The following is a 26677-nucleotide window of genomic DNA, read 5'->3' on the forward strand; positions in this document are numbered from 1 at the left end:
GCAGCAGGCAGAGAGAGAGAGAGAGAGACAGACAGACAGACAGACAGACAGACAGACAGACAGACACTGAGCCTGGCCTAGGCTTTTGAAATCTCAAAGCCCATTCTAAGTAACATACCCCTCCTCAACAAGACCACACCTCCTAATCCTTGCCAAATGGCTCATCCACTGGGGACTAAGTATGCAAATATGTGAGCCTATGGGGACTGCTTTCATTCAAACAAGGCCATCAAGCCTTGCACTGAAGTTCTTGAAAGCCATTGAATCCGTGCAATATGTGGCACAGTCAGGTTCTCTGGAGGGAGAAGTAGAGAGGTCATTGTATGGAGCCTTTGGTGTGATAGAGACCTCAAGGCATTGTAGATAACTGAAAAAAGGGATGTCTGTGGAGGAAAGCTGCCCACCAAGTAGAGCTGCCCAGAGATAGCCTACATGTGCCTCAGGTGGACCAGGGCTATCCAAACTCATTGGCGTTCTGATGTTGTCACCACAAGCTTTGGATAATGGACATGGAGCTGCATGCAGAGTTTGTGTTTTCTCTGCTAGATTTGATCTTGTTCTGGTATAGTTTTTGTTTGTTTGTTTTGATATAGTTCCATTCCTCCTTTTTGGAATGGGAGTGTTTAGTCTGTGCCACAGTATGTTGAAATTAAGTAACTTGATGTTTTGATTTGCTGGGACTCATAGCTAAGAGTGCCTTCGTGCCAAAGATACTTTTGTTTTGAACAATATTGGAACTATAAGCCGTTTAAAAAGTTTTTTATTTCATTTATTTATTTTTGTGTGTGTGTTGCAGGTGTCAGAGGCATATGTGCTCAGTGACATATATATGGAGGCCAGAAGACAACTCCTAGGAGTTTGTTCTCTCCTTCCACCACATGTATATTGGGGATACAGCTCCGATTGTCAGACTTGGTGGCACACACCTTTTATCTGCTGAGCCACCCTGCCAGTCTGACTGTAGGAAGGTTTAAAGTTGGACTGACTGAAAGTAGGTTGCATAGTGAGATAACATGACCTTTGGGAGCCATGAGTGAACTGTTAGAATTTGAATGAAAATGTCCCCTACAGACTCCTGTGTGATCACTTGGCCTTCAACTGGTGATGTTTTGAAAGGCTGTAGACCTTTAAGAGGTGGGCCGTCGCTGAAGAAGGTAGGCCTTCAGCTGCCAGGCCTTCTCTGTCATGACGGACCAAACCCTCACAAACCATGAGCCCCAGTCAACCTTTCCCCTCGTGTTATTTCTTGCCAGGTATTGGGCCACAGAGCTGCCAGACTGTAGGAATCATCACAACTGAAAAATACTGAGGTATTAACTTCCACTTATTTTGTTCAGGAGGAACGAAAACAAATCAGTTCTGTTTATGTTTTGTGTATGTATTGCTAAGGACGGATGAACCCAGGTGTGTGTGTACCAGGTGTGTGTGCACCAGGGTGTGTACTGTGGTCAGATTCCCTTCTTCACAATGTGTGTTCCAGAGATTGACCCCTGGCACAGCTACATACACATAAACAGCATGAACACATAAATACATGTAATTTCGAAAGTGTCGTCTCAAGACTAGGAGTGGCTGCCACATCTCTAGCCAGGAAGTGTCCGTGCAGCACTGACCCACCCTGCTCTTTCTGCCCCAACCATAGATGCCCCAAGCTCTGTATTTTCTCCCATACTTAGGAACTACTCTCAGCCTCAAGTACTTTTTAGTGCTTGGTTTCGAGTCCGACTTTTTATAGCATCAAGACTGGCTTCGAACTTGTGATGTTGCAGCCTCTACACACTTCTACCCCCAGTTGCTAGGATTATAGGTCTACGCCACCACAGCCAGACAGACACATTTTTTTTTTAATTGTAAAGCATCAAGAAAAAAGGAAGAGGTTAAGTTATTTGGCTAATCTTGAGGTGTCTATCCTTGTTCCTTGTTCTAAAATCAACTATTTCTTGCTTCCTTTTTGTTTCAGTATTAGTATTTTGTTACAGACTTGTATGTGTTGAAGTGTAGACCTGCAGAACTTCTGCAGGGATACTGTGTTTATTTTCATCTCTCACTATCTTCCCCTGGGTCTATACACAGAATCCCAGCTGATGCCTGGGTGGAAGCTGTTGTAAAATCAAAGAATCAGTTTAGACTGTGAATCTTCATTGTCAACTCGGTTGGGTTTAGAATCACCATGGAAGCACACCTTTGGGGAGTCTATGAGAGGCTTTCCAGAAAGGTTTAACTGAGGGAGGTGGGACTGAAGTCTTGACTGAATAAGAAAGAGAAAGCCAGCTAAGCGTCAGTATTCATCTCTCTGCTCCCTGACTGCAGATGCAATATGACCAGCCACCTCCTGCTCCCACCAGCATGCCTTTCCCATCGTGATGGATTATATCCTCTCTCAAACTGTGAACCAAAAGAAATCCTTTTGTAATTATAATGTCAGGCATTTTCTCAGAACAATAAGAAAAACAACTTACACACAGTTCAATCTTCAGCAAGACAACAGAACTTTGAAAAAGACAGTTGGTATCTCACAGTAGAAACCCCCTGGGGAGGAAGAGTATATTGTAGCATCATGAACTATCCTTGCAGTTAATTTTCAGGCCAATTTTTTTATGCTTGATACAAAAGGATAGTTTAGCAATGTTTTAAAAAAATAAAAGTCATTCACAAATGCTGCTCCCAATGATAGTACCATCTTAACATTCTTATTTAAAAACCATTTGAGCACAGGTGTTATGACAAGAGTAAAACTAGACATTCTAATAAAAATGACACTGTGATAGGAAAAACCTTACGTGATTTATTATCTTCAAATAAAAACATCTAGAAACTATGATGTTTACATGCTATGACGTTTACTATGAAGACAGATTTCAGTTGCAGGTGGGAATTACAAGTGAGGTGTCATTTCAAATAAAATGAGATGGTGTTGGGATTTTCAACAGTGCTATCACCGCACTGACCATAAAACAGGTTTTTAAATTTCTGGTAATAACAATTGCATTGACTACAGTACAGCATATAAAGACATTCATCTAGTAATGAACTCATTAATTTCTATCTGCTTCCAATCTGCACTCTCTTGGATCTTAAGAGGAATGCTGGCATACTAGTGTTTTTCACCGTAGGTTACATGTAAGACTCACATGATGGTACTGTAGACCCTCTAGGGGGAATTGATACAACCCATTTTATTAATACATGTATATATACCCCAAAGAATTTAAATCAAGGACTCAAGTTTTATGTACTAATGTTCATAGCAGCACTAAAACTGCTATAAAAATTCAAATGTCAAATGTGGTACATAATTACAATTGAATATTGTTTAGACACCAAAAGTGATTGTTTCTGACCTATGCTACAGGAGTTGGGGTTGTAGCTTAGTTGGGGCTGTAGCTCAACATAGTGCATACAAGGCCCTAGATTTGATCTCTAACTTTAAAAATATGAAAAGACTAATATAGGTTTTAGCATGGATGAACTTGGAAAGCATTATGCAGTGAATAATCCAGATGCTAAATGACAGATATTCTGTGACCTGAGGTTCATAGATTGTCACAGAGGCAGAAAATAAAGAGGTGGCTTCCAGGGGCTGGGGAGCCAGGGAAGCAGAAGTTGGTTGTTTAATGGAGAGAGATACTCTGGAGTGATGAAACATTCTGAGAGTGGATACTGGTTCTACTATGCTTGTGAACGCACTTCATGCTATGAACTTGGATACTTAAAGTGGTTTACAATGAAGCCAGGCTTTATAGTGCATGCCTATAATCTTAGAATTTGAGAGGTGCCAGAAGGAGGATCAGGATTTCATACACTTTCACTATGTAGCGTGTTCCGCGTTATGAGCCATCCTTGGATACACAAGGAATTTAAGGCCAGCCTGGGGAACATGAACCTCTGTCTCAAGATGAACAAGAAAAACCAACGAAATAAAAAGTGAGACTGAGAAGGTAGCTCGGTGGCTAAGAGCAGTGGTGCTTTCCCAGGGGACCTGGGTTCAGCTCTCAGCACTCAGATGACTCACACCATCTACTGCTCAAGTTCCAAGAAAGCTGACACCCTTTTCTCGCCCTCCGGGGCATCAGGCATGCATGAAGTGCACGGACACACATGCAAGCATGATACCCATACACATAAAATATTTCTTTTTACATTTAAAATCAAAACACCAAAAGCCAAAAACCAAAACCAAAGCAACCATCCCCATAAATTAAAATGATAAATTTAATGTTGGGTATAATCTATATCCTCAAGATTCATTTGAAAAACCCTAAGAAATTGCTGATATCCCACCCCCAAATCTCTTAGACTGATTTTAGTTGGTTTTGGTTGATTTTTAAAGTTCCTTAACAAATCTTCCATGGCCTAAGAAGGGATTCATAACCTTCAGGATATTCGTGCTCACCCTGCGATCTAGAGAGGAACCATTGGGGAAGGCTGGGTGTGGTGGGTTACACCTTTAATCCCAGCACCCAGGAAGCAGCTTTTCTATTCTCGACTTTCCAGACTCCAGAGCTATAAACCGCATAATCCTCCATTAAATCACCTCCTTGTGGAGCTTTGTACTTAGGGCCTAACATTGCCTTTGCCGTTGTGAAGTCTAAGCAGCTGCAGCTGCTCTACCTGCAGGAGGCCCTCCCAGCTGGGGCCTGGTGGTGGGGGTGGTGAGAGAGTCATTAGACCCTAGCATGGAACCACAGCGCCCCCCGCCCCCATCATGTCTCCAGCCATCATCTGCATGTGGCCTGAGAAAAGCTAGAGCATGCAAGAGACAGGTTTATGGAAGAGACCCCACCTATGCAGGCTCTGGGAGGTCATCGTCCATGCTAGGCTGGAGTTGTGTTATGATGCAGCTATTTGGTGGTGGTAGAGGGCAGGCAATCATTCATCAGTAGTCCCTCGCCCATAAGCTCATTGGTTCAACAAACCAGAGGTGGATGACATCATTAATTTGGTCTTACACTGGTGCTCTTTACATAGCTGTTTCTATCATAGATTTTTGCGCATATGTCTCCAGGAAAGGTGATGGCTCCTGTTCCATGCTTTCTCCACCATAACGGGTGGTAGCCATCAAACCATGAGCCAAAATAAGTCTTCCCTCCCTCTCTCCCTCCTTCCCTCCCTTCTTTAAGTTATTATTATTATTATTATTATTATTATTATTATTTGGTCAGGCATTTTGTCACGTCAATGGAAAACAATAACTTATAAAATGGCAGTGCAGACTTACCTGGTCAGTCCTAATCAAGTCACACCAATAGAGCGCCTTAGCTGACCTGGTCCAGCATCCTGCCCATTTCAATCTGGACAAGACCTTGGAGCCTAGAAACATTTTCTCTCTCTTCTTTAACCTCTGTGACAGTTCTCAAAGGATGGTCCAACCTCAGCAGTGTCAGCATCGTGGGGAGCTTTTTAGAAATGCAAAATCGCAGGCTCCTGCACAGACAGCCTGAACCAGAAAATGGAGATGCTCCCCCCCCCACACACACACACTGAGTAGCTTCAAAACCCCAACAGGGGATTCTGGTCCATGCTAATGACTGAGAATGGCTCCCTCACACTTCGGCTTCAAAATATTTTGGGGGCAATAATTTCTCTGTGATCCCTTTCAGTCACATAGAGATTACTTCCTGTTTCACATCTAAATTTATCTTCTTAAAGCTTTGAAGGGCGGAGGCCTCTGTCTTCAAAAGTGTAAGCTGCTGCGCTTACATGCCTTTGTGGGTAACAGCCCCAGGTGGGTCTCAGCAGAAGGGAAACCACGGAGGAGCTGAAGACACAGCTGGCATTGAGAAGGGGTCACCAGGACCGGTTCTTGCTCTCCTCCCCTGACCACCATTTAATTACTGGACAATCCAAGATTTGGTCCAAACAGGAGCACAGCATAGTCTGCCATGGTTGAGTTTTAAAGGTTAACTCCAGGGTCTAAGGAGTTGGGAACACTGTATAGTGGAGATGCGGAGAGTCTCATTTATTGGTCAAGATTAGTCCAGAAATCGTGTGAATAAAGAGCAAAAAAGGGTATAGGTCTCCAGGAGCTGAGAGCAGAGGAGGAATAAAAAAGGCCCCAGATGACAGAGATTTAGAATTTGGTGTTTATTTCAGGGGACTCAACAATTTTTATCAGGCTGTGATTTTTATCTTCTTTTTCTTGGCATTTGCCCAAGCTCACTGATGTCTACAGTATAGTAGATTTTAAAACTCCCACACTGTCAACCCCCACCTTCCTTCCAAGGGAGGGATTTCCTTTTGCACTGAACTTGCACTTCTTAGCATCAAGCCAATGCCAGAATCTTCGTACGTTCTTACTTATGTGTGTTGTGTGTGTCAGTGTGTGGGTGCCTGCAGAGGCCAAGAAAGGGTAGCAGATCCTCAGGAATTGGAGTCCCAGGAACTTGTGGACTACTTGATGGAAACTAACTGTAGGTCTTCTGAAAGTGCAGCAAATACTCCGAGCCATTTAACCACCTCTGCAGGCCCGTGTTTGCACATTCTTTAAAGCTATGAGGACTTTAGGTTGAGAAAATGGATTTTCTGTGCAGAAAATTTCCAAAGAATTTTATCGCTCAAAGTGATTTATATCCCTTAGTTTGACAATATTAATCAAATTATGCCTTCCTTTTTCTGGGTACCACTTTACAATTTACTTCATGAATTGTTTGTGCATTTGGATGTCCCTAAATTTTACAGTAGATTCCATTAATTGTCCTCTGGGAGAAAACTTTTTACTTTAAAAAATACAGATTTTTTTTTTTTTTGAAGTAGCACTGAGTGTTCAGCGTCCTTCTGGTCCATTGTCACCCGTCAGATCAGCTTAACCAGCAGTAACTCAGTTTCAGCCTAGCTCTCTCGGAGTTCTTCGACACAGACTGCCTAGTTCTGGTGACATAAGTAGTTTAAAGTACTTCAAAGCTGTTTGCCTCAAAAATGTTTGGGAGCAAAGCTATCCCTAGAACAGAAAGCACAGACTAATACAAAAAAGCCCAAATGCTCCCAGCATCCATAATTTGTGATTGCGCTGTGTCAGACTAAACACAATGCGGCAGCATGGACTCTAAGCTATGGCTGCAAACTTTGGGTTTCCACCCTCTTATGTTTCCTCCCACTGTGGTTAGTATTTGGGAGGGGCTTTCCGGGTGCACACTCTTCAGTTTGTTTCCAAAAATGTGTTGCATTGTTTTGCATGGGTGTATTTCCTACCTTGTGATACTTAGGTCTCAGAGAGCTGATATACTGTGTAGGCATAGTCACATGATCACAGTTTGTTACAGTGGTGAGGGAGGGCATCTCTATCAACAAGATACACGGTAAAATGTAAACAGTGTAGAGTTTACCACTCGTCACACCCATTTGAAATGAGCAGTCTAGTAGCGTTAAGTATAAAGCATAAATGATTAATATCTCCCATGTTCTGCCAATAGATTAGTGAGAGCCAAGAGGAGGGCAGTTTAGTTTCTACTGTTTTCAAGCCTGCCCTGGGGTTTGCTTCTGCAATGCCCTGACCTGAGTCTTCTGTTCATGGGGAGGCTATGCCGACAGCTGGGTTCTCTCTGATCTGCACTACACGTGAATGTAGACTTTGTCGCAGTCTCATTCTTAAGCCAGGAACAGTGATGCCGGCCTTCTCCACTCACCTGCCGCCAAGATTACACCCAGCACTGACACTGTTGAGTGCAGACATTTCTGCTGTTTAAATCTAATGAGCCTCCATCACCCATGGCAGTGAAAACCCCCATGTCAGTGAAAACGTCCATAATGGATCCTTTGTGCTTCAAAGTGAGGGGAGGAGATGGGAACAGATTCAGGCAGATCATCATAGAGATTCACTATTATTGCCCAAAACCAAGAAGGTGTTTTTTGTTTGTTTTTCAAGACAGGGTTTCTCTGTGAGGCTTTGAAATCTCTTCTGGAACTCACTCTGTAGACCAGGCTGGCCTCAAACTCACAAAGATCTGCCTGTCTCTGCCTCCAGAGTGCTGGGATTAAAGGCATGTGCCACCATTGCTCAGCACCAAAAAGGTTTTCAATCATACATAAGACATCAAATTGTGGCATGCCTTTAGGTGATTTCCGTACGTATTTTTTTTTTAGCATAACAGCTATGGTTGGTCTTATACTCTTTGTTGTTTTTTTTTTTTTTTTGGTTTGTTTATTTTTTGTTTGGTTTTTCTTTTTTTTCTTTTTTATTAGGATTTATTTTTATTTATGTGTCTGTGTGAGTGTATGCTGCGTGTGTGTGTGTGTGTGTGTGTGTGGTTCCTTCTCAAACACTGATAGCTCCCTAAAGCAAGAGACACCTAAGTAGCTGCAGCTTGTCCCAAGGATTCTGGCAGAACCTCTGTTCAGACATGTGATTGGTACCAAGCCTCAGCCAAGAATGTGTTCAGCAGGGGAGGGTATGACATCACTTCTGCCATCCTACACCAGCGTTTATAGACCTGCCCTGACAGAAGATGAATATGAGCAGATAAATTCCCCATGTACCAGTCCTAGCCCAAGATATGGGAGCAAAGAGCAGCTAAGAACCTAGTGGATTTGCTCTAAGTGTTCAGATTAGTTAACGATCAACTCGGTCTCTACCCCAAAACCTCTGATGCCTTTGATCATGAGGACATCTACTCCTTTGTGAAGCTGAGAAAATAGCAAACGGGATTCTGGGAAGAGGGATGTAGAAAATATCTGTAATAAAACTACATTTCTAACTGTACTCAGTAGGAGGGAAATCTCCCTACAGAAGAAATATTTTTCTTTTGCTTAAGCAGTGGTTCTCAGCCCTCCTAATGCTGTGACCCTTTAATACGGTTCCTCGTGTTGTGCTGACCCCAATAATACAATTATTTTGCTGCTATTTCATAACTGTAATTTTGCTACTATTATGAATCATAATGTACCTGATATGCAGGATATTTGATGTGAACCCTGAAAGGGTCACGATCCACAGGTTGGGCACTGCTGGTTTATAACATCAGAAAAAGAGATCACTGAAACCTCTTTTCTTATATTCTATATTGCTTTACTTGAGATGGTGCTAAATGTTTTACCATTTTATTTTTATGCACAAACTTGTAGTTTTTTTTTGGAGCCTGTCCTGGAACTAGCTCTTGTAGACCAGGCTGGTCTCGAACTCACAGAGATCCGATTGCCTCTGCCTCCCGTGCTGGGATTAAAGGCGTGCGCCACCACCGCCTGGCAAACTTGTAGTTTTTAATGTAATAAAAATGTATAGGCCTTACATTTCCTCTTCAAAATCTTACTTCTATCTTTCCCGAGTAAGCAGAAAATTCAGAGCAAATATCCTGGCTAAATAGGACTTAATTCCATGTTTTGTTTGTTTGTTTTATTGATTTTTATGATCCATGCCCTTCAAAATCTGTTGTTTAAACAAGAATTCTAGTATCTGTGGGCTGATGAGATGATTGACAAGGCAAATGTGGTCAGACGTAACATATATGTATTCATATATATATATATATATATATATATATCTTTCAGCTTCATACATTCATTTTACTTTCATCAGAATATAAATTGCACAAAGCAATGGGTTTCATTATAACATTTCCATAATGCTTATATGTATGCTGCCCTGCTCACCTGTTCTATTTTGCATTCTTATTCCTTCACCTCTCATATCCTGTTCTACTTCCCTGCCCACCTCTTCTAACCCATGGTGATAAATACCATGATCAAAACAATCTGGGGACGAAAGGGTTCATTTTGTCTTATAGTTTACAGTCTATCATGGAGGGAAGTCAGGGTAGGAACTTGAAGTAGGAACCTGGAGGCAAGAACTGGAGCAGAGGCCATAAAGAATGCTGCTTACAAGTTTGCTCCCAATGCTGGACTAGCCTGCTTTTGTATAGGGCATAAGACCACCTTCTCTGGAGGTGACGCTGCCCAGAGTGGGCTGCTGCCCCTTCATTGGCCATTAATGAAGAATATACTTACAGGCCAGTCACATGGAGGCACTTCCCCAATTGAGGGTCCTTTTATCCCAGATGACCCTAGCTGGTACCAAGTTGACAAAAAATCCACTATCCCCAATTCTACATGTGATAGAAAATACATGATGCTTGTTGTGTTGCTTCTTTTCTAGTCACTGTGATCAAAGAGCAGGCGAGAAGCAACCTGACCGAAGAATTACAGTGTGAGAGGACACAGCCCATCACAGTAAGGAAAGGCATGGCATCTGGCAGCTGGTCACGTGACATCTGCAGTGGGGCGGGGGCTAGCCTTCTCCTGTTCATTCATCCCAGGACCCTGGTTCCTAGAATGGCACTGCCCACATTCAGGTTCGTTTTCCAGCCTCAGTCAAACCTTCTGGAAATACCCTCGCCCACAGCCAGAAGTGTTTTTCAGCAGTGAGTTCTCAGTCAGGTCAAGTTGACAATGATTAACGATCATCACACTTGACTTTCTGAGATTGACTTATCTTGCACAATGATCTCCAGTTCCATCCATTTTCCTGTAAGCAACATAATTTTAATTTCTTGACTAGGTGCATACATGCCACGTTTTCTTTATCCATTCATCTGTTGAGGAGCATGTAGGCTGATTCCTAATTAGCTCATTGTGAATTCTATTGCAGCAAACATGGGTTTGCAGGTATCTATAGTATTACATTTATATTTTTTTTAGGAGATAAATACTAGGAGTTCAAGGAATTGGTCTTGAAATAAAAGTAAGCCTCAGAGTGAGTTTCAAATGTCCCATGTAAGAACTCTTTTTTCCTAACCACTTCTATTGCTCTATTGTGTTGGGCCATTTGTTCATTTTTGACTTTATCCTCTCCTGTTTTGTGTGTGTGACATTCCTTTACTGCTATTGTTTTTCGTATATTTGTTTGTTTATGTATTTACTGTGTATATGTGCATGTGCCTCAGCACACATAGCGGTGGAGGACAACCTGCGGGAATTGGTCCTTCCTTTCTAGCAAGTGAGTCCCGGCATGGGACTGAGGTTGTCAGGCTTGGTGATAAGTGCCTTTACCCACTGAGCCATTTCAATGGCCCAATTTGTTTATTTGTCCCTATTATTAAGTTCTTCCTCTTTCTCTGGAACAGACCTTAGACTGAGAAGACCCAGGGATTTGGTTGTCTCTGTCCAGTCCCATGCCACGGGTATATTTGCAAGAGAGCGATGTTACTTCAGGGCCTTTCGACTTTCGATATCTTTCTTCACCTGTGTAGATAAAACTGAAGAACTGAACCCTCCAGCTGTGCAAGCCTGACATTTAATAGCTTCAGATTGTGGCTTTTTGTCTTGTGAACCTCTTCTGTCAATAACAGGGAGGCACACACTGTAACTCGCACCGTCGCGTTGCTTTTGAGGAGCACAGTCCTCACCACAGAGGGAGGTTTCGGTCATGTCCCTTTCAAAGTCACCCACTTAGAGGTGCTAATTTTAGCCACGTCTGTCTCACAAGAGGTTTCCTTCTAACTAGTCAGTTTCCAGGTATCAAGCATTAAAATATTTTTGTAGTGAGGCAAGAAGACTTAAAAAAGTATGTCTCTGGATTTTTCCATGTCCTTTCTTGGATCTAAACAAAATTCAAAGAAACACCCATATCAAAACTTCTTTGAAACAGGAGTAATTGCTGACAAACTGCAGGACTAGGGTCTGGGGGCACTTTCTATGGTTTCTCATGATTGTTTTCATTCATTTGTTCGTTCATTCATTCATTAATTAATTAATTTAGAGATAGGGTATTTTTATGTAGCCCTGACTGGCCCGAAACTCATTATATAGATCATGCTGACCCCAATCTCACAGAGATCTGCTAATCTCTACCTCCTAACTGCTGGGATTAAAGGTATGTTGCTACCATGCCTGACTGTTTTTAAGACAAGGTCTCAATAGCCTAGGCTGACATTAAACTCATTGTATCGCTGAGAATGGCCTCAAATTCCTCAGGGGAGGGGGAACTCCTGTCTTTTGTGTCTTCTGCTCAGAAAATTTCAGAGGGAGACTCAGTGTCATTTCTAAAGGAACAACCCTTGAGATCTTATTCTCCTCTCCCTCCCTGGGGGTTTCCTTATCATGACTTCCAAATGCCTAATTCCTTCAATATGATTGCTGTCCTCAGAGGAGAGCAATTAAATCAAGGTCCTGCGCAGACTGTGCGGAGAGCTGTCCTTCTCCTGCAGCAGTCAGCGACGGCTCATCTGGATCTCAACTCCCTACGGCTGTGTTTCATCAAGTCCCTTTGCCAGGGCCTCTCAGGCAAGCAGTGTCAACAAGTGTCGCACCTACTGCAGAAAACGGCCCTCAAGTTTCATCACAGTGATGCAAAAAAAATATTCTCCAGCTTCAGCCGTGACCTAGTTCATTCAAGGGCAGGCAAAACATGCTCTCCTTCCAGAACTTGCTTGGACACGGACTTTTCCCTCCTAGGAAGACATGAGTTTTCCTGAAACAGACCCAACTGCGCTTTGATCTGTTTGTGGACAAGACCCTGAATCTGAGTCCCTGTCGGGACAAGGACATAAAGACGTCCAATCATTGCTTCACATACAGCCAGGAGACCCCGACAACAAGCCAGCCCTCCAATAATATCTCTTGGATCAACAGTATTGAGAAGTAAGTATGGAGACTTTCGGTTTTTAACAAGGATTGGTTGTCCTTTAAACATATCACTGTTGACATTTCTAGAACAGAAAACAAAGACAGGCTGTCTCCTTCTGAGACAGACCGAGGCTGGAGGGGATATTGCGGTGTATCAGGCTTTAAAGTGGTCAAATGTTCAAGGTCTTGTGTCAAGTTGCCTCTGACCTCTATGGAACTTGGGAACATTTTTAAATGTTTGTTTATTTTGGCTTCCCAGTGATTAAAATCATTCCTTTCACACCGCTCCTGTCTTAACAGCTAGAACAACAGACATAAAAAAAGACCCAAAGGACCAATTTGTAAATGAAGATCATATCCACTGTAAACTTGAGGAATCAAGGCAAATATTTACTTGATATTTTGTTCAAATATTATTCTTTTTGCTTGGGATTTTCTGAATGATGAGAAAATGTTAGCTTTCTAGGTGGGCAGCTTTCTTGTGCAGTAATAGCTCAAGTTGCTGGAAAGTCAGTGGGTATTTTAAAATGACTTATATAGACATTCACTGTCGCTAAAACAGATTAAAGAAACCTCGAGATTAAAAAGTCAGCCCCAAAGGGAAATCAATTTAAAAATAAAAAAAAGGATTCGTCATCATGTTACATTTTAGTAAATTTTAAGCTTCAGAACTTCCAATTAAGGGTGTCAGTTACGGGCGTCTGACAGCCATTTAAAAATAGATCTAAGCAAGCCCAGCGTTTCACCTGCTTCTGCTCAGATTATCTCCTTTCCATAGCTTTCTCCTCGTGCAAAGGTAGCCTTCCTTCAGTCAAGCCGGAACAGTGCTCTAAAGGCATGTAGTCTGATTAGACCAGCAGGCCAGGTAAGGGGAACGAGCGAGAGCTGTGTGCTCCAGGGTTCGGTACTAAATCAAGAATCTGAGCAACCTTCTGTAGCAGCCATTCGACACATCTTATATTAAAACCTGCTGATGGCCAATAAGCAGCTGCAGATACTGGAAATCAGGATCTAAATGCATTTTAAGTCTCAACGTATATTGTCCTGATTTTCAAGTGTTTATCGAACACGGGATCAGAATTTGGGGGCATTTTTAGTAGAGTGGAGTTTGTATTCATAACAGGTTTTGAACAGCCCTGTGCACACTTATGTATAGATATTAGCATACGCAGGGAGAATGTGCCTGGGAGTTCCCTGATCTGTACGGTGCTGAGGAAGTCTTCAAGAAGAAAGGACGGGATCCAAAACTCAATTTGGGATCTGCCTCTAACTCCAGCCCAGTTTTCTCACCTGTAAAATGAAGATAGCATCCATTTTAACAGGATTGGTAGAGGATGGGATGGACCAAACACCCGCAGTATCCATGGCACCATAGTTTCTCAACAAAAGTAGGCTGTCTTCATTAAAAAGTAGGATTTTTGCCATTTAAAAGTCTCTCCCGCAGTACTTCAGGATATGATCACAGGAACTATACAAAGTAATAGGAAAAACACTTCTTATTGATAGTGGCACAATGAAAAAATTAGATACTTCAAGGAAAATTATGTACTTGAAAACAATATATCAAAACAACAATTTTTAAAAAGGATTCTACTTTAGAATGTTTTGATGATTAATAAGAGAAAATATGATTTTTTAAGTGAAGATCATATGCCTTTTTTGAGAGATTTTTTAGGTTGATTTTATTGAGCTATATATTTTTCTCTGCTCCCCTCCCTTACTCTCCCCTCCCCTTCAACCCTCTCCTAAGGTTCCCATGCTCCCAGTTTCCTCAGGAGATCTTGTCTTTTTCTACTTCCCATGTAGATTAGATCCATGTATGTCTCTCTTAGGGTCCTCATTGTTATCTAGGTTCTCTGGGATTGTAAATTGTAGGCTGTACATTTGATATTTGTCTTTCTGGGTCTGGGTTACCTCATTCAATATGATGTTTTCTAGATTCATCCATTTGCCTGCAAATTTCAAGATGTCATTATTTTTTTCTGCTGTGTAGTACTCCATTGTATAAATGTACCACATTTTCCTTACCCATTCTTTGGTTGAGGGGCATTTAGGCTGTTTCCAGGTTCTGGCGATGATAAACAAAGCTGCTATGAATATAGTTGAGCACATACCCTTGTGGTACGATTGAGCATCCTTTGGGTATATACCTAAAAGTGGTATTTCTGGGTCTTGAGGAAGGTTGTTTCCTAATTTTCTGAGTAATAGCCATACTGATATTCAATAGAGCTGTACCAGCTTGCACTCCTACCAGCAATGCAGGAGTGTTCCCTTTACCCCACAACCTCTCCAGCATAAGTTGTCAGATGATATGTCTATTATCTTACAGGATAAATAAAGATTTATCAGCATCATTTCAGAATATTTTTTAAAAATATCTATTAGTACCATGTTAAAGTGCAAGTGTTAGGATAACCACAGGAATAGAAGGTAGGGTAAATCTACATGTACAAGCCAATACCTGTGGTTATTGTGGAAACTACGTACAGTCAGGCAGGAGCCTAGCTTTCCTCAAAAATTATAGTTTGTCTTCACATTGATTAAACAGGCCACGTAGAGCATGGAAGGAGAGATAGGAATTCTCTAAGGAGACATGTAGTTGGTGGAGTAGGACAGACCCCACACCTGAAGAGGCCATCATGGAAGCAGGGTGGTTTCTGGTCTACAGAGGCACACAGTAGACCAGCGCTATGAACTCCGTAGGAGCTAATGAGACGCGGGAGTAGAGAGACAAGAATCTTGCCTAGGGCTCGTGGGACATCAGTATTGTCCTTTCCTTTTTTGAACCATCTCAGGGTTTTTCCCCAGACAGATAAGAATATCTTGATGAATTCTTTGCCTGAGTCACTGGAAGGTCACAAACAGTCCCGTGGTTCTCAGCTTAAATCTGCCCAAAAGGAAAACTAGAAATGTACAATTATATAAGAAACGTGGGTGGGAGTAATTGTGCCGTCTATGACCGGCAATAAAGAAAGAAAAGAACACTAAAGAATGGTTAGGGTTGGGGAAATAGTTTAGTCAGTAAGAGTCGGTAAGGTGCTTGCCTTCCAAGCATAAGGAAATGAGCCTGATTCTCAGAATTTAGAATAAAAAAAAAATCCAAGACAAACAAAAACACTGGCATTATGGTGAGTACCTGTCATCTTGATAAGGGTAGAGACAGGCAGATCCTGGGGTTCAGCAGCCAGCCTAGCCTGCTAGGTGAGCTATAGGCTGATGAAAGTTAGTGTCTCGAAAACAAAATAAAACAAAAAACAAGCAAAAGCTAGGGTCACTAAGAAGGTTCACTGGGTAGAGGTACCGGGTAGGCAACCCAAGTTCAGACCCTGGGACCCACATCATAGAATGCAAGAACTGTGATTACCGCAAGTGGTCGGTTGACGTCCTCATACACGTCATAGCACACACATGCCCACCACCACCCGCACACAAATATGTAAAAGTAAAAACGTAGCGCCAACAAGAAATCAAAACCAACATGGATGACATGTGTCTTAAGACCTGCATACATATTCGCATGTAGCCCCCACAAGTACCCCAGCACAAAGGTACACACACACACACACACAGAGTCTAGCACCCTTATTGGAGTTTCTTTAGATGCATACCTAACCAGGACGTCCTGGGCTTCGCGTCAAAACCTGGATGCCAAACTAACAGGACCCTCAGTTCTGGATAGCTCAGTCTGGGCACCATGCATTTACCATCCCAGAGCCGGACCCTCCATGGTTGCTATGGTTTCATCTCAGGACACAGAGCTCTCCTTGATCTTCACTTGATCTTCAACCTGCTCCTAGATGACCAGGGTCATCTACTCCTCAACCCATAGCTTAAAGCGTTCTTGGGTCTAGTTGTTCTTCCAATTTCAAGCACAGTAGGATCCAGACAATGTGTTAAATACCTGCTGTTGGAGTTCACTAAAGAACCTCTGGTTCTGAAGGTCCCACGGATTCTTTTTTTTTTTTAAAGATTTATTTATTTATTATGTATACAACATTCTGCCTTGATGTATGCCCGCACGCCAGAGGAGGGAGCCAGATCTCAGTACAGATGGTTGTGAGCCACCATGTGGTTGCTGGGAATTGAACTCAGGACCTCTAGAAGAGCAACCAGTGCTCTTAACCTCTGAGCCATCTCTCCAGCCCTAGTCCCACGGATTCTTGTGTTGTCCATAATCTCAGGTGATGCTGATTGTTGTGATGCAGAAACCACTCTTTGGCTTGCAATTCCAATAGACAAACGTGGTTTTCAGTCATTGGATTTGCTTTCTCAGAGATGCCAAGGTTATGGACATATTGTGTTAGAGCTTAAAATAATTCAAAGAAGATAGTCCAACAAGACACTCTGTAGGTAAAGAGTTTGCAGTCTAGTCGTGTGTGGGAGAGCAGTCCATCCTCTGGAAGGGGCTAGTTTTCTTCCAGTTGAGGGTATCAGGGAAGCCGTTAGAGGAAGCAAGCTCTTGTGTGTAAGTGATTCTAACTGGGTGGGATTTGAACAGGTAGCTATGGAAGATGTGTAACAGAAGCAAGGAACAATCACAAGGGCAGAAAAGGAATAGTTATGGAATAAGATGAGTTTGGCTGTACTTTCCAGTTTCTCCAGTGCTCTCTTAGGGAAGCATTCATTGGGTAAACCATCCAGCCTTAAATCTGTTGCTTCTGTCTATAATTGGGTGATCTCCAGTCTGTTACTTCTGCCTAAAACTTGGTTGTTATGTGGTGTCCGACACAAGATCTGGAATGTAGAGGAGAAATTTCAGGAACCAGGGTAAAGGGGGAGGAGGTGTGGATACTGCAATATGTCTTTGAAAAATAAGACAAGATTAGCCTACCAACCATCCAAACAACATGGGGATTTATTGCTCATACAGTGGAAGAAAAGTCTAGGAGATGGGTCAGGACTCATCTTCTGTCTCTGCTTTTCTGGAGGCTCAGCTTCTCTCTGTTTTGGTTTCAACCTCAAGCCGGCTTTCTCACAGTCTCAAGATGCTTTCTGTCAAAAAAAAAAAAATTCACTCTGACATCTCCTCCCATATCCCCAGCCCACGCACGCTTTCTCTTTTGTGCTGAGGGCAGAATGAATGGCCTAAGCTCGGCATGGTTTGGATTGCCTCCTGCGCTACCTTCTGGACCACACACACGTGATCAGCTCAGACTTGGTTAATGAACTGATCAGCACCCAGGAAAACCATGATCAGCTTAGACCAACCAAAGCTCACAGAGCGTGCAAGGCGGGTCTGACCACACCAAGTCACCAGGAAGATGAGCGGTGGGAGAATCCAGGGGACAGCAATTAGTGACACACTGAAACAATGTTGGAGAAAGGCCTCTGAAGCCATCTCATTACTTCTCTTGGTTTAGGGTTAACAGTATGCCTTAAAGCAGTGATTCTCAACCTGTGGGGGTCACATATCCAATATCTACATCATGATTCATAACAATGGCAAAATGACAGTAGCAATGAAAATAATTTTATGGTTGGGGTCACTACAACATGAGAAATCATATTAAAGGGTTGCAGTGTTAGGAAGGTTGAGAAAGCAACAGGATGAGCCTGTTTGAAAGTACAGCCCAGGCAAATAAAAGTATTTTTCCACACAGTAACATTAACCATCAATGGAGTGAGTCCCTAGATGTAGTACTGTGCTCTGAAAAGTGTAACTTCTTTTTTTAAAACATGTTTATGTCATTTCATGTGTGTAAGTGTTTTGCCTGCATGTATGCATTTCTCGGGCCTGTGGAGGTCAGAAGAGGCATCAGATCCCTTGAAACTAGAGTTACACATGGTTCTGAGTAGCCGTGAGGTGCCCAGCCATTTCTCCAGCCCCTGGAGCTCTTTACACGTTTGTTTTAGGTGTGACATTCTTTATCCCCAATGCATTTCTTGCTTCCTCTGATAGTGCTGCCTTAAGGAAAACTGGAAATTTCTAAAGGGCTTATGATTCAAGGTTTGCATAAGCCGGGCATGGGGCCTACACCTGCAATCCTGGCAATTGGGGTGTGGAGAGAAGAGGTTACTTCTAGGTCAAGTCTGTCACTGAGGGAGTCAGGCAGATGCTCAAGGTAGGAATCTGAAGACAGGATACCTTGCTGTCCCACACAGCATTATCTACAACCAGAGAACCACGGGAGATGCTGGTTAGTTGGCTCACTCTAAGTTCTTTACTAACTGAATTTCTCATAAATCTAATCATTGCTGTTATTCGTAACATATAACTTTAAATTGCTTCTCATTTCATAAATAATTCCTACTGTTTAATTTAAATTGGGGTGGGGATCGGTAGAGAGATGGCTCAGTGTTTAAGGACACTGAATGCCTGGGTTTGATTCCTAACACACACATGGTGGCTCACAGCCATCTGCAACTCCAGTTCCAGGGAGATCCAATGTCTTCATCTGACCTCCATAGGCATCTGCTATACATTGTGGGCAGACAGACACACAGGCAAAAACCACCTGTATACATAAGAGATATTACAAAAAGAATAATTGAAAACAAAATATCTTCATGGCCTTTGCCTGAATCTAAGGTAGGGGCTGGCAAATTCAAGATCAGTCTGGGTCAGTCTGGGCTACATACATACTTGCATACACAAGTAGGTAGATAGGTAGATGATAGATGATAAATAGATAGATAGATAGACAGACAGATAGATAGACAGGGAAAATAAGAGAAGTAAAAGCAGTTTAAGACACTCTTTCTCCTAAAATACTTTGGGAAGGTTAGAGGCAGGTAGCAAGTGAGCAAGGAGGCCACCCCTCGCCTTGTCACGTGTCCTGTCCATGGATGGCTGTTTTGCTCTCCTGTATACTGACAGGGCCTTAGTTTGGGGTAATAAATTCAGGCTCAGTTCATTCTACCAAGAATCAGTCCTGTTCTTCAGTGTGTGGCAATGAGCAAGTCTGAATAGAAGCTAATGTCCCAGGCTCTCCCCATGTCATCCCAAGTCCTAAATTCATCAGCATTTTCCTTCTCAGCCTTGTTTAAGTAAATATTTCCCCAACAGGGTTGCCTTGGGGTTTGTTACAGTGGGTGTAGTAGCAGATTGGGTGGATGTGGAAAACAAGGGGAGCCAGACAGGAGGGCTTTTCTTTTGCAGTGTTTCTTCTGAAGGGTCTTGCTGATGCAACTGGAGATTGTACGCAATGGTCTATGGCACTCAGCTTTCAATCAATTAAGAATCGTTAACTCGCAAGAGTTGATCTCATTAGCCACAGGACAATGTTCCACCTGTGCATGTATGCATGCATGTCTCGTGTGTATGTATGTGTGTGTGTGTGAATGTGCTTGTGTGTGAGTATGCTGTGTGTAAGTATGCTTGTGTGAATGTATTTGTGAGTGTGCCTCTCTGTGACTGTGCTTGTGTGAGAGATTGTTTGTGAGTGTGTGTATTTGTGTGTGTTATTGGGAATTGAATCTAGGGTTAGACAAGCACTCCATGACTGAGCGATAGCCTCATCCCTCTTTGTACTTTGTACTTTATAGCAGGATCTCACCCTGCATCATCAGCTGACCTGGAACTTCCCATCCTCTCACCTTGGGCTTGCCAGTAGGTGGACCGTAGACACGCACCACTAAGGTGGGTTTGCTCAGTGCACTTAGAGCCTTCTTCTCTTCCCTGTCTTCTTCCTGCAGAGACCAGGATAAGATGGATGAATGTGTATCATTTGAATACATCAATAAGCATGTTCAAGAAGCCCAGATTCTTTCATTGAAAAGCTGTGTGACCTTGGGAGAGATACTTATCACGTCTGTGTTTCTCAATATGAAATTAGGGAAGATACTAAGCTCTGATATGTTTGACCTCAAGATATTTTTAAAATCCCTCCATTAAAGAATTGAAAATGAGTTTAAATGTCAGAGGAGAAGCAAGGAGAGAAGAGGAGAGGAGGGGAGGGGAGAACCATGGGAAAACTGTAGTCTACCGAAAATTAAAAAAAAAATACAGTTAAAAAAAGCTAGAGAAAGCAGCCACTCTAAGCCCAGCATCCACCCTGTCTTTAGCAGTGAGCACACAAATACTGTAAAAGTTAAATTTTGTTATGTAAAACATGTAAATTCACTGTCCTTAAACAATATCATCATGTTCCCGAAAGTACTCAGGACAGCTAGCCTACTACAGTTAGTGTATTTCTAAACATATTAAATATGCAAACAAGCACATTAGAACACATTCATATTTTATTACTCTGTGTGTGGGTGTGTCTCGGTGTGTGCGTGCGCACACTTGTGTGCACGTGTTTATACTTGCCAATGCACATGATGTGAGGAGGTCAGAGGGCCGCTTTGGTAGTTGTGTTTTCTACTTTTACCACGTGGGCTCTGAGTATCCAACTCAGGTAGTCAGGCTTGGTGACAAGTCCCTTTATCCAATGAATCATCTTATCGCCTTGTCAGCCTCAGTTTTTTTTTCAATGAAGGGCTAGCATTCTTAATACTTCTATATTTCGTTTTACTCAGTAATATATTTTGGAGATTACTTTGTGTCTGTGTCATACAGAACTGCCTTAATTCCTTTTTAATATGCGTTGCTATTAAAGGATTCCATCAAGGGCTAGGGATGTAGCTGAGTTTTTAGTGTTTGCATATGTGTATGTATGTATGTGTATATGTATGTATGTGTATATGCATGTGTGTATGGGTATGTATATATGCGTATGTGTGCATATGTATATATGTATGTGTACATGTGTATATGTGCATATATATGTTCATATGCATGTGAGTATATGTGTATGTATGTGTGCATATATATGTGTGTATGTAGGTGTATATGTGTGTAATTGTATGTATGTGTATATAAGTATGTAAGTATATGTATGTATATGTATACATTAACCTATATATATATATATTTGTTGTTAATTAGTCTTCTTCCCACCAGCAGCCACTAACTGACCTTGTGTTCCTGCTGTGTCCTTTGAATGTTTCCTATATAGAATCAAATACTGTAGGTCTTTGGGTCTGACTTCTTTTGCTGAGTATGATTTGAGAGTGTTTTGAGGTTCATCCATGTCACACCATGAACATTCTTGTTCCTCTCATTACTCAGTTGTATGACTATTCACCAGTTGGATATTCTGGTTGTTTCTAATTTTTGGTACTCTGAATAATTCTGCAAATGATGTTTGTGTGAAGCTTCTGTGAAGATGGATGTCTTCACTTTTCTTGGCAAGGATTTCTAGGTGTAGAACTGCTAGCTCATTACATAGATTCATGTTTAATTTTTTTTTAAAAGAAGCTTAAATTGTTTTTCACAATGTCTTTACTGTTTTTACACTCCGCCGGGGAGACTCAGGGGCTGCTTCTGTTCTTTGCATGTCCTTACTGATATGCAGCCCTCCTGGCAGGGGTGTGGTGGCATCTTAGTGAGACTCTGATTTGGGTCTCCCTAATGACTAAGGATGCTGAGCATCTTTTCACAGGTTTGTTTTCTTGTCTTTATTTTTCATGTACAACTTAGCACCCTACCCAAAAGAGAGCATGACATTCGAGTGCCCGCTCATCTGGGCCGGTTTCACATTGTGGTCCTGTTGCTTTCATAGCTCTCTGTGATGAACCAAAAAACCAGCAATAACAACAACAACCACCCCTAAACCAAGGACAAACAACACCCCCCAAAAAAACCAAAACAACAACAACAACAAAAAAAAAACACCACCAAGCCAAACCAAACCAAACCACAACAACAAAAAAACCCAAAAGACAAAACAACAATGACAACAAAATCTGGACTTTTGCAAGTGTTTGAGATGCCTTCAAGAACCTGCCTATAAACTCATACTTTCTTTCTACCAATTTGAGTAAAAGACATGAGGCCCAAAGCCACAAATATTAGACAATGCTTATACAGCGGTTGCTTTGCTATTCAGAAGACCTTTATAAGATGTGAACAGTACTACATTTCCACCATCTCTACCCTTCCCTCTTCCCCTCCAACTCCTTCCATGCCTCACTGCTCCCTCCCCCCGCAAGTCACAATCTCTTGTTTAATTGTTTGTGTGTATGTGTGTAAAACCTCTCAAGTGCTCATCTCTAAACATGTACATTATATGTACTTTTAAGAGCATAAATGTATATATTTAGAATATATACAATTAAAAGCCTGTATCAGTTTTTAAAAAGTAAAAAACTTGCCCTTAATCATACAGTAAAAAAAGGAAAGTAGGGAGAGATTGAAAATCTGATATTCTTTTGGGCTAATATTCTTTTTTTTAAGAATGATTTTGAAGTCCCCCTATGACTTCCTCCACTAATGCCATTAATTCAGAATTAATTTGTCACCTCTAGCGCCTTCAATACCGTTTGTCATCTCTAGCATAGAACAATAAATGTGTCATTCTCACCTTCAGAGAAGCCACGAAACATGAACCACAGCCCGACTTAACTGTCCCTTTCCTTCAGGGAACAGTCAGTGCCCAGTGTCTGAGACTCGTGGCAGCTAACTCAACCTGTGAGTCAAACATACTGACAGCGCATTCACGTGTGGGGCAGAACTGGCAGGAAGTGGTCACCTATGGAGGAGTTGCAGCTCACGCACGGCGGGTGGGGGGAGTTCCTCACCACCATTTCAGCTTTGTGAGCCCTTTCTTTCCATTCGACCCACAGCAGTGGTCCTAGGAATAAGAGTGGGAGGAAACTTGCTCTGCAAATTACTTTCCCAGTGAGCGCTACTCCAGGAGACATGTTTGTCTGTTAGTTGGCATATCACTTTACAAAACAGCAGCACTGCGGTAACCCACAGCACAAAAGGAAACTCGTGAAAAAGCAGTCTCGCTCGCTCGAAAGCCTCCAGATTACTATTATATCAGCTGCCCACGTAACAGTCTTAGGAGGCAGCCGATGTGGGCTCTGAGCCTTCTTCTGTTACCATTCCCGGCTGACAGACGAGGAAATAGGTTTGATACTTGGCCCAGGTAAGCCATAGAGCAGCGTCTACATTGTTCCTGATAGGCTAGGTTTGGTCCAGAAGCCTAGAATTTCTTCTGCTCAGGAGAGTATTTTCCAGCTGTGAGATTCCCCCAGAATCACTGAGTAAGTCTTGTAGGAATGTGGAGAGTCAAGGTAGTCATCTTATTGCCCACAGTAGTTCCCAAGAAGTATTGCATACTGACCTCAAAAGGTAATGACGTTCATGAGCATGCGTTACAATGCAGACAGACTCGACAATATTATGCTAAGTGGAAGATTCTGATTATACGAAGTGTCCAGAAGAGGTCAGCCCACATAGAACCTAACAGAAATAGAACACAGCTTAGGGGTTGCTGAAGGCTGTGTGGACTAGGACTGGGCGTAGAGGTGGCGAGACAGGGAGATGTGAGGTTTCTTTTGGGGGTAATGGCGGATTCTAAAATTGATTGTGGTGATGATGGTTGCACAAGCCAGTTATAACGAAAGTCATGGAGTCATAACTTTTCAGTGGGTGAAGTGTGTGGTATATTAATTATCTCAGTACAGATGTGTCTAAACATCACCCTGGGTCAATAAGTCACAGCAGGTGTCATTTCCAACTTGGAGTCACAGGTCTGTAGGTTTGCCAAACCTTGTTCCTTCCCTGCATGGAATTCGCTAGACTGTTGCAAAATACCATTAAAAAATGGGGCTCTGTGGAGGTAGCCCAGTAACAGGGGACTTCCTAGCATGTGCAGGCCCTGGGTTTGATCTCCAGCACTGCAAGGTGAAATTCAAGGTGAAAAAACAAAAGTGCCTTAGATTTGTCCTTACTGTCATGTGTGTACCTCTGATTCTAACATTATCTTCTCAGTACTACTGAGCAATAGCAACTCTAACATCTTAAATACACCTTTAAATAAATAAGAAAAAAATCTCACCAGATATGGTGGCACATACCTTTAATCCCAGCACTCAGGAGACAGAGACAAGTGGATCTCTGGGAGTTCAAGACCAGCCTGGTCTACAGAGAGTGTTTCAGGACAACCAGAGCTGTTACACAGAGAAACACTGTCTCAAAACAAACAAACAAATAAATCTCAATCCAGTTTCAATAGCTCTGGCTTCTACGACCAACTTGAACCTCTAGTGAGGAACAACTATACTGTAGTTGAAGAGCTGTTTCTTCTGCCTGTTCTGCAAAGGTGGGCCCTCCCAGCAGCTTGAGGATGACACTGACTTTTCTTGTTCTGTACTTATTGTGAACTATCATCACTGTAAGTCAACAATGCCCCTTGCCTCTCTGTCTCTATGTCTCTCTCTCTTCCTTCCCTCCTTCTCTCCTCTTTCTCTTGTTTCTGTCTTTCTGTGTTGGGGATAAGGCTCAGGGTCTCCTATGTGACAGGCAAATATTCAACCATTGAGTGACACTTTTGCCTTTAAGGGGTTTTTTTAGAGCATTTCTTTCTCAGAAAAGATGAGTTATAAGAATTTTTAAATTTTGAAACTTTTAAAGGTACTTCTTTCTGGTTGGGAACCTTTTCAATGACACATTACTATGACCACTAAGAAATATCCATAGGTTCACGTCTGTGGGTTTAACCACCTTTAGATCAAAATTATTTTGGAATAAAATTGCATATGTGCTGAAAAAGTAGACTCTCCCCATCCCCGCTACTCCCTAAATGAGGCTTTCTGACTACTTTTTACATAGCATCTGTGGCATCCTGTGCACTGTAAATCATCCAGAGATTGTTGAGGATATGCATAGGTTATGTGCAAACACTTTATCATTTATATAAAAGAATTGAGCATCCTTGGATCTTTGTATCTCTGGACAGTCCTGGTAACAATTCTATGTGAAAAGTGAGGATAAGCTGATAGATAAGAATTAAATCTGGGCTTTATGGCCAAAGGTGTAGACTCCTCAGCCACCAAACGTGCTTGTAAGCTAATCTAGAATGGAGTGACAGGGGAGTTCTCTTGCTGTTCTGTGGAAATAATTTGCTATATACACTGAGATAGGTTCACTTGACTCTTATATGTGTTAAATATGATGGGTTACTCTGGGACTCCAGATGCTTCAGGCTCCCCACATCCATGTTTATAGAAGTTCTGTAACCCAAAATATCGAAAGTGTAGTCCCATGTCTCTTAACAGCTTCCAAAAGGACTCACACTCAGAAGGTATCCCTTTTCAAACTTTCTTTTCCATTTCCCTTGAACAATCAGTCCTAGCAGGCACCAGGCATGTCAAATTTCTCTTCCAGTCCAAGTGAGACCTTTGGCTACTGCTAGGAGCATTTCTCTGTCAGCCATCTCTCCAAGTATTAGACAGTCAGGAAAACCGAGAGCAAAGGGCAGAAACTAAGTGGGTGTTAATGGTTGAAAGGTTGGCATTCGCGCCTCGTAAGGGTGACAAGTGAATGTTAATAGTTCCGAGGCTGACATCCAGGCTGTCTTGGGGTCCCAGCTCCTCTAGAATGACCATTTACAATTTCCAATCCCCTCTTCTCCATTCTTTCTCCCCACACGACGGCGGTTCTTGCCCTCTTTCTGAGCTCCGTGGTGTTTGAGGGTTGCAAGGGGAAGCGGACTCCTATTGTTTGGATGAATGTAGTTCTGATTGCAAAGCTCGGGCCTCTACAAAGGACAGCTTTGGTGGGAGATGCTGACACGAGTCTGTAGGTAGAATAGAAAAAAAAAAGTCCTCTGAATTTAGACCCACATGCATTCTTGGGCTACCAAAGAGTGACACAAGCGGGGACCCGTGTTGCTCCCGTGTCACTCTGCACAGCCCCAAAGGCAGGCAGCCTCAAGGCAGTGGCCACTTGCTGTGGTATCTTCAGCAAGTTGATGAAGCTTCTTGAACCTCATATTCCCGTGGTTGCAATCTGAGAGGCACTGACAACCACTCCTCAGTTAATGTAGGAGTCATTAGGTGACCTGGCCATTACCTGGTGACTAACAAGTCTGTGATGTCTATGTCTACCAAGGAGGGCACCATGCTTTGCTCCAAAGCACTCAAGCCCAGCACATCCCCTCCCCTGGGGTGTTCAAAAGGGTCAGTAGCTTCCAAATTTCAGCACCTCTCCCGTGTGGCGTCAACTCCTTTTGGGGGGAGTAAATATATGTATGCATTTTGTATTTTTTTGAGATAAGATCTCATCCAGTCTACACGGGCTTCAGACTTGCTGTGTAGCCAAGGATGATCTTGAACTCCTGAACCTCCTGTC

The 26677-nt window shown here is 42.4% G+C and overlaps 1 protein-coding gene across 1 annotated transcript in view; it reads left to right on the plus strand.

The window, feature by feature from the left end:
- Nucleotides 1-13382: 13382 nt before the first annotated feature.
- Alpk2 (alpha kinase 2) overlaps nucleotides 13383-26677 on the plus strand; it is a 112982-nt gene continuing 99687 nt past the window's right edge. The window contains exon 1 of the mRNA XM_057788769.1: nucleotides 13383-13417. The gene's annotated coding sequence lies outside the window, so the exon portion shown is untranslated. The remainder of the gene's footprint in view (nucleotides 13418-26677) is intronic.

The sequence above is a fragment of the Chionomys nivalis genome, chromosome 14, assembly GCF_950005125.1.
Source record: "Chionomys nivalis chromosome 14, mChiNiv1.1, whole genome shotgun sequence".
Lineage (NCBI taxonomy): Eukaryota > Metazoa > Chordata > Mammalia > Rodentia > Cricetidae > Chionomys > Chionomys nivalis.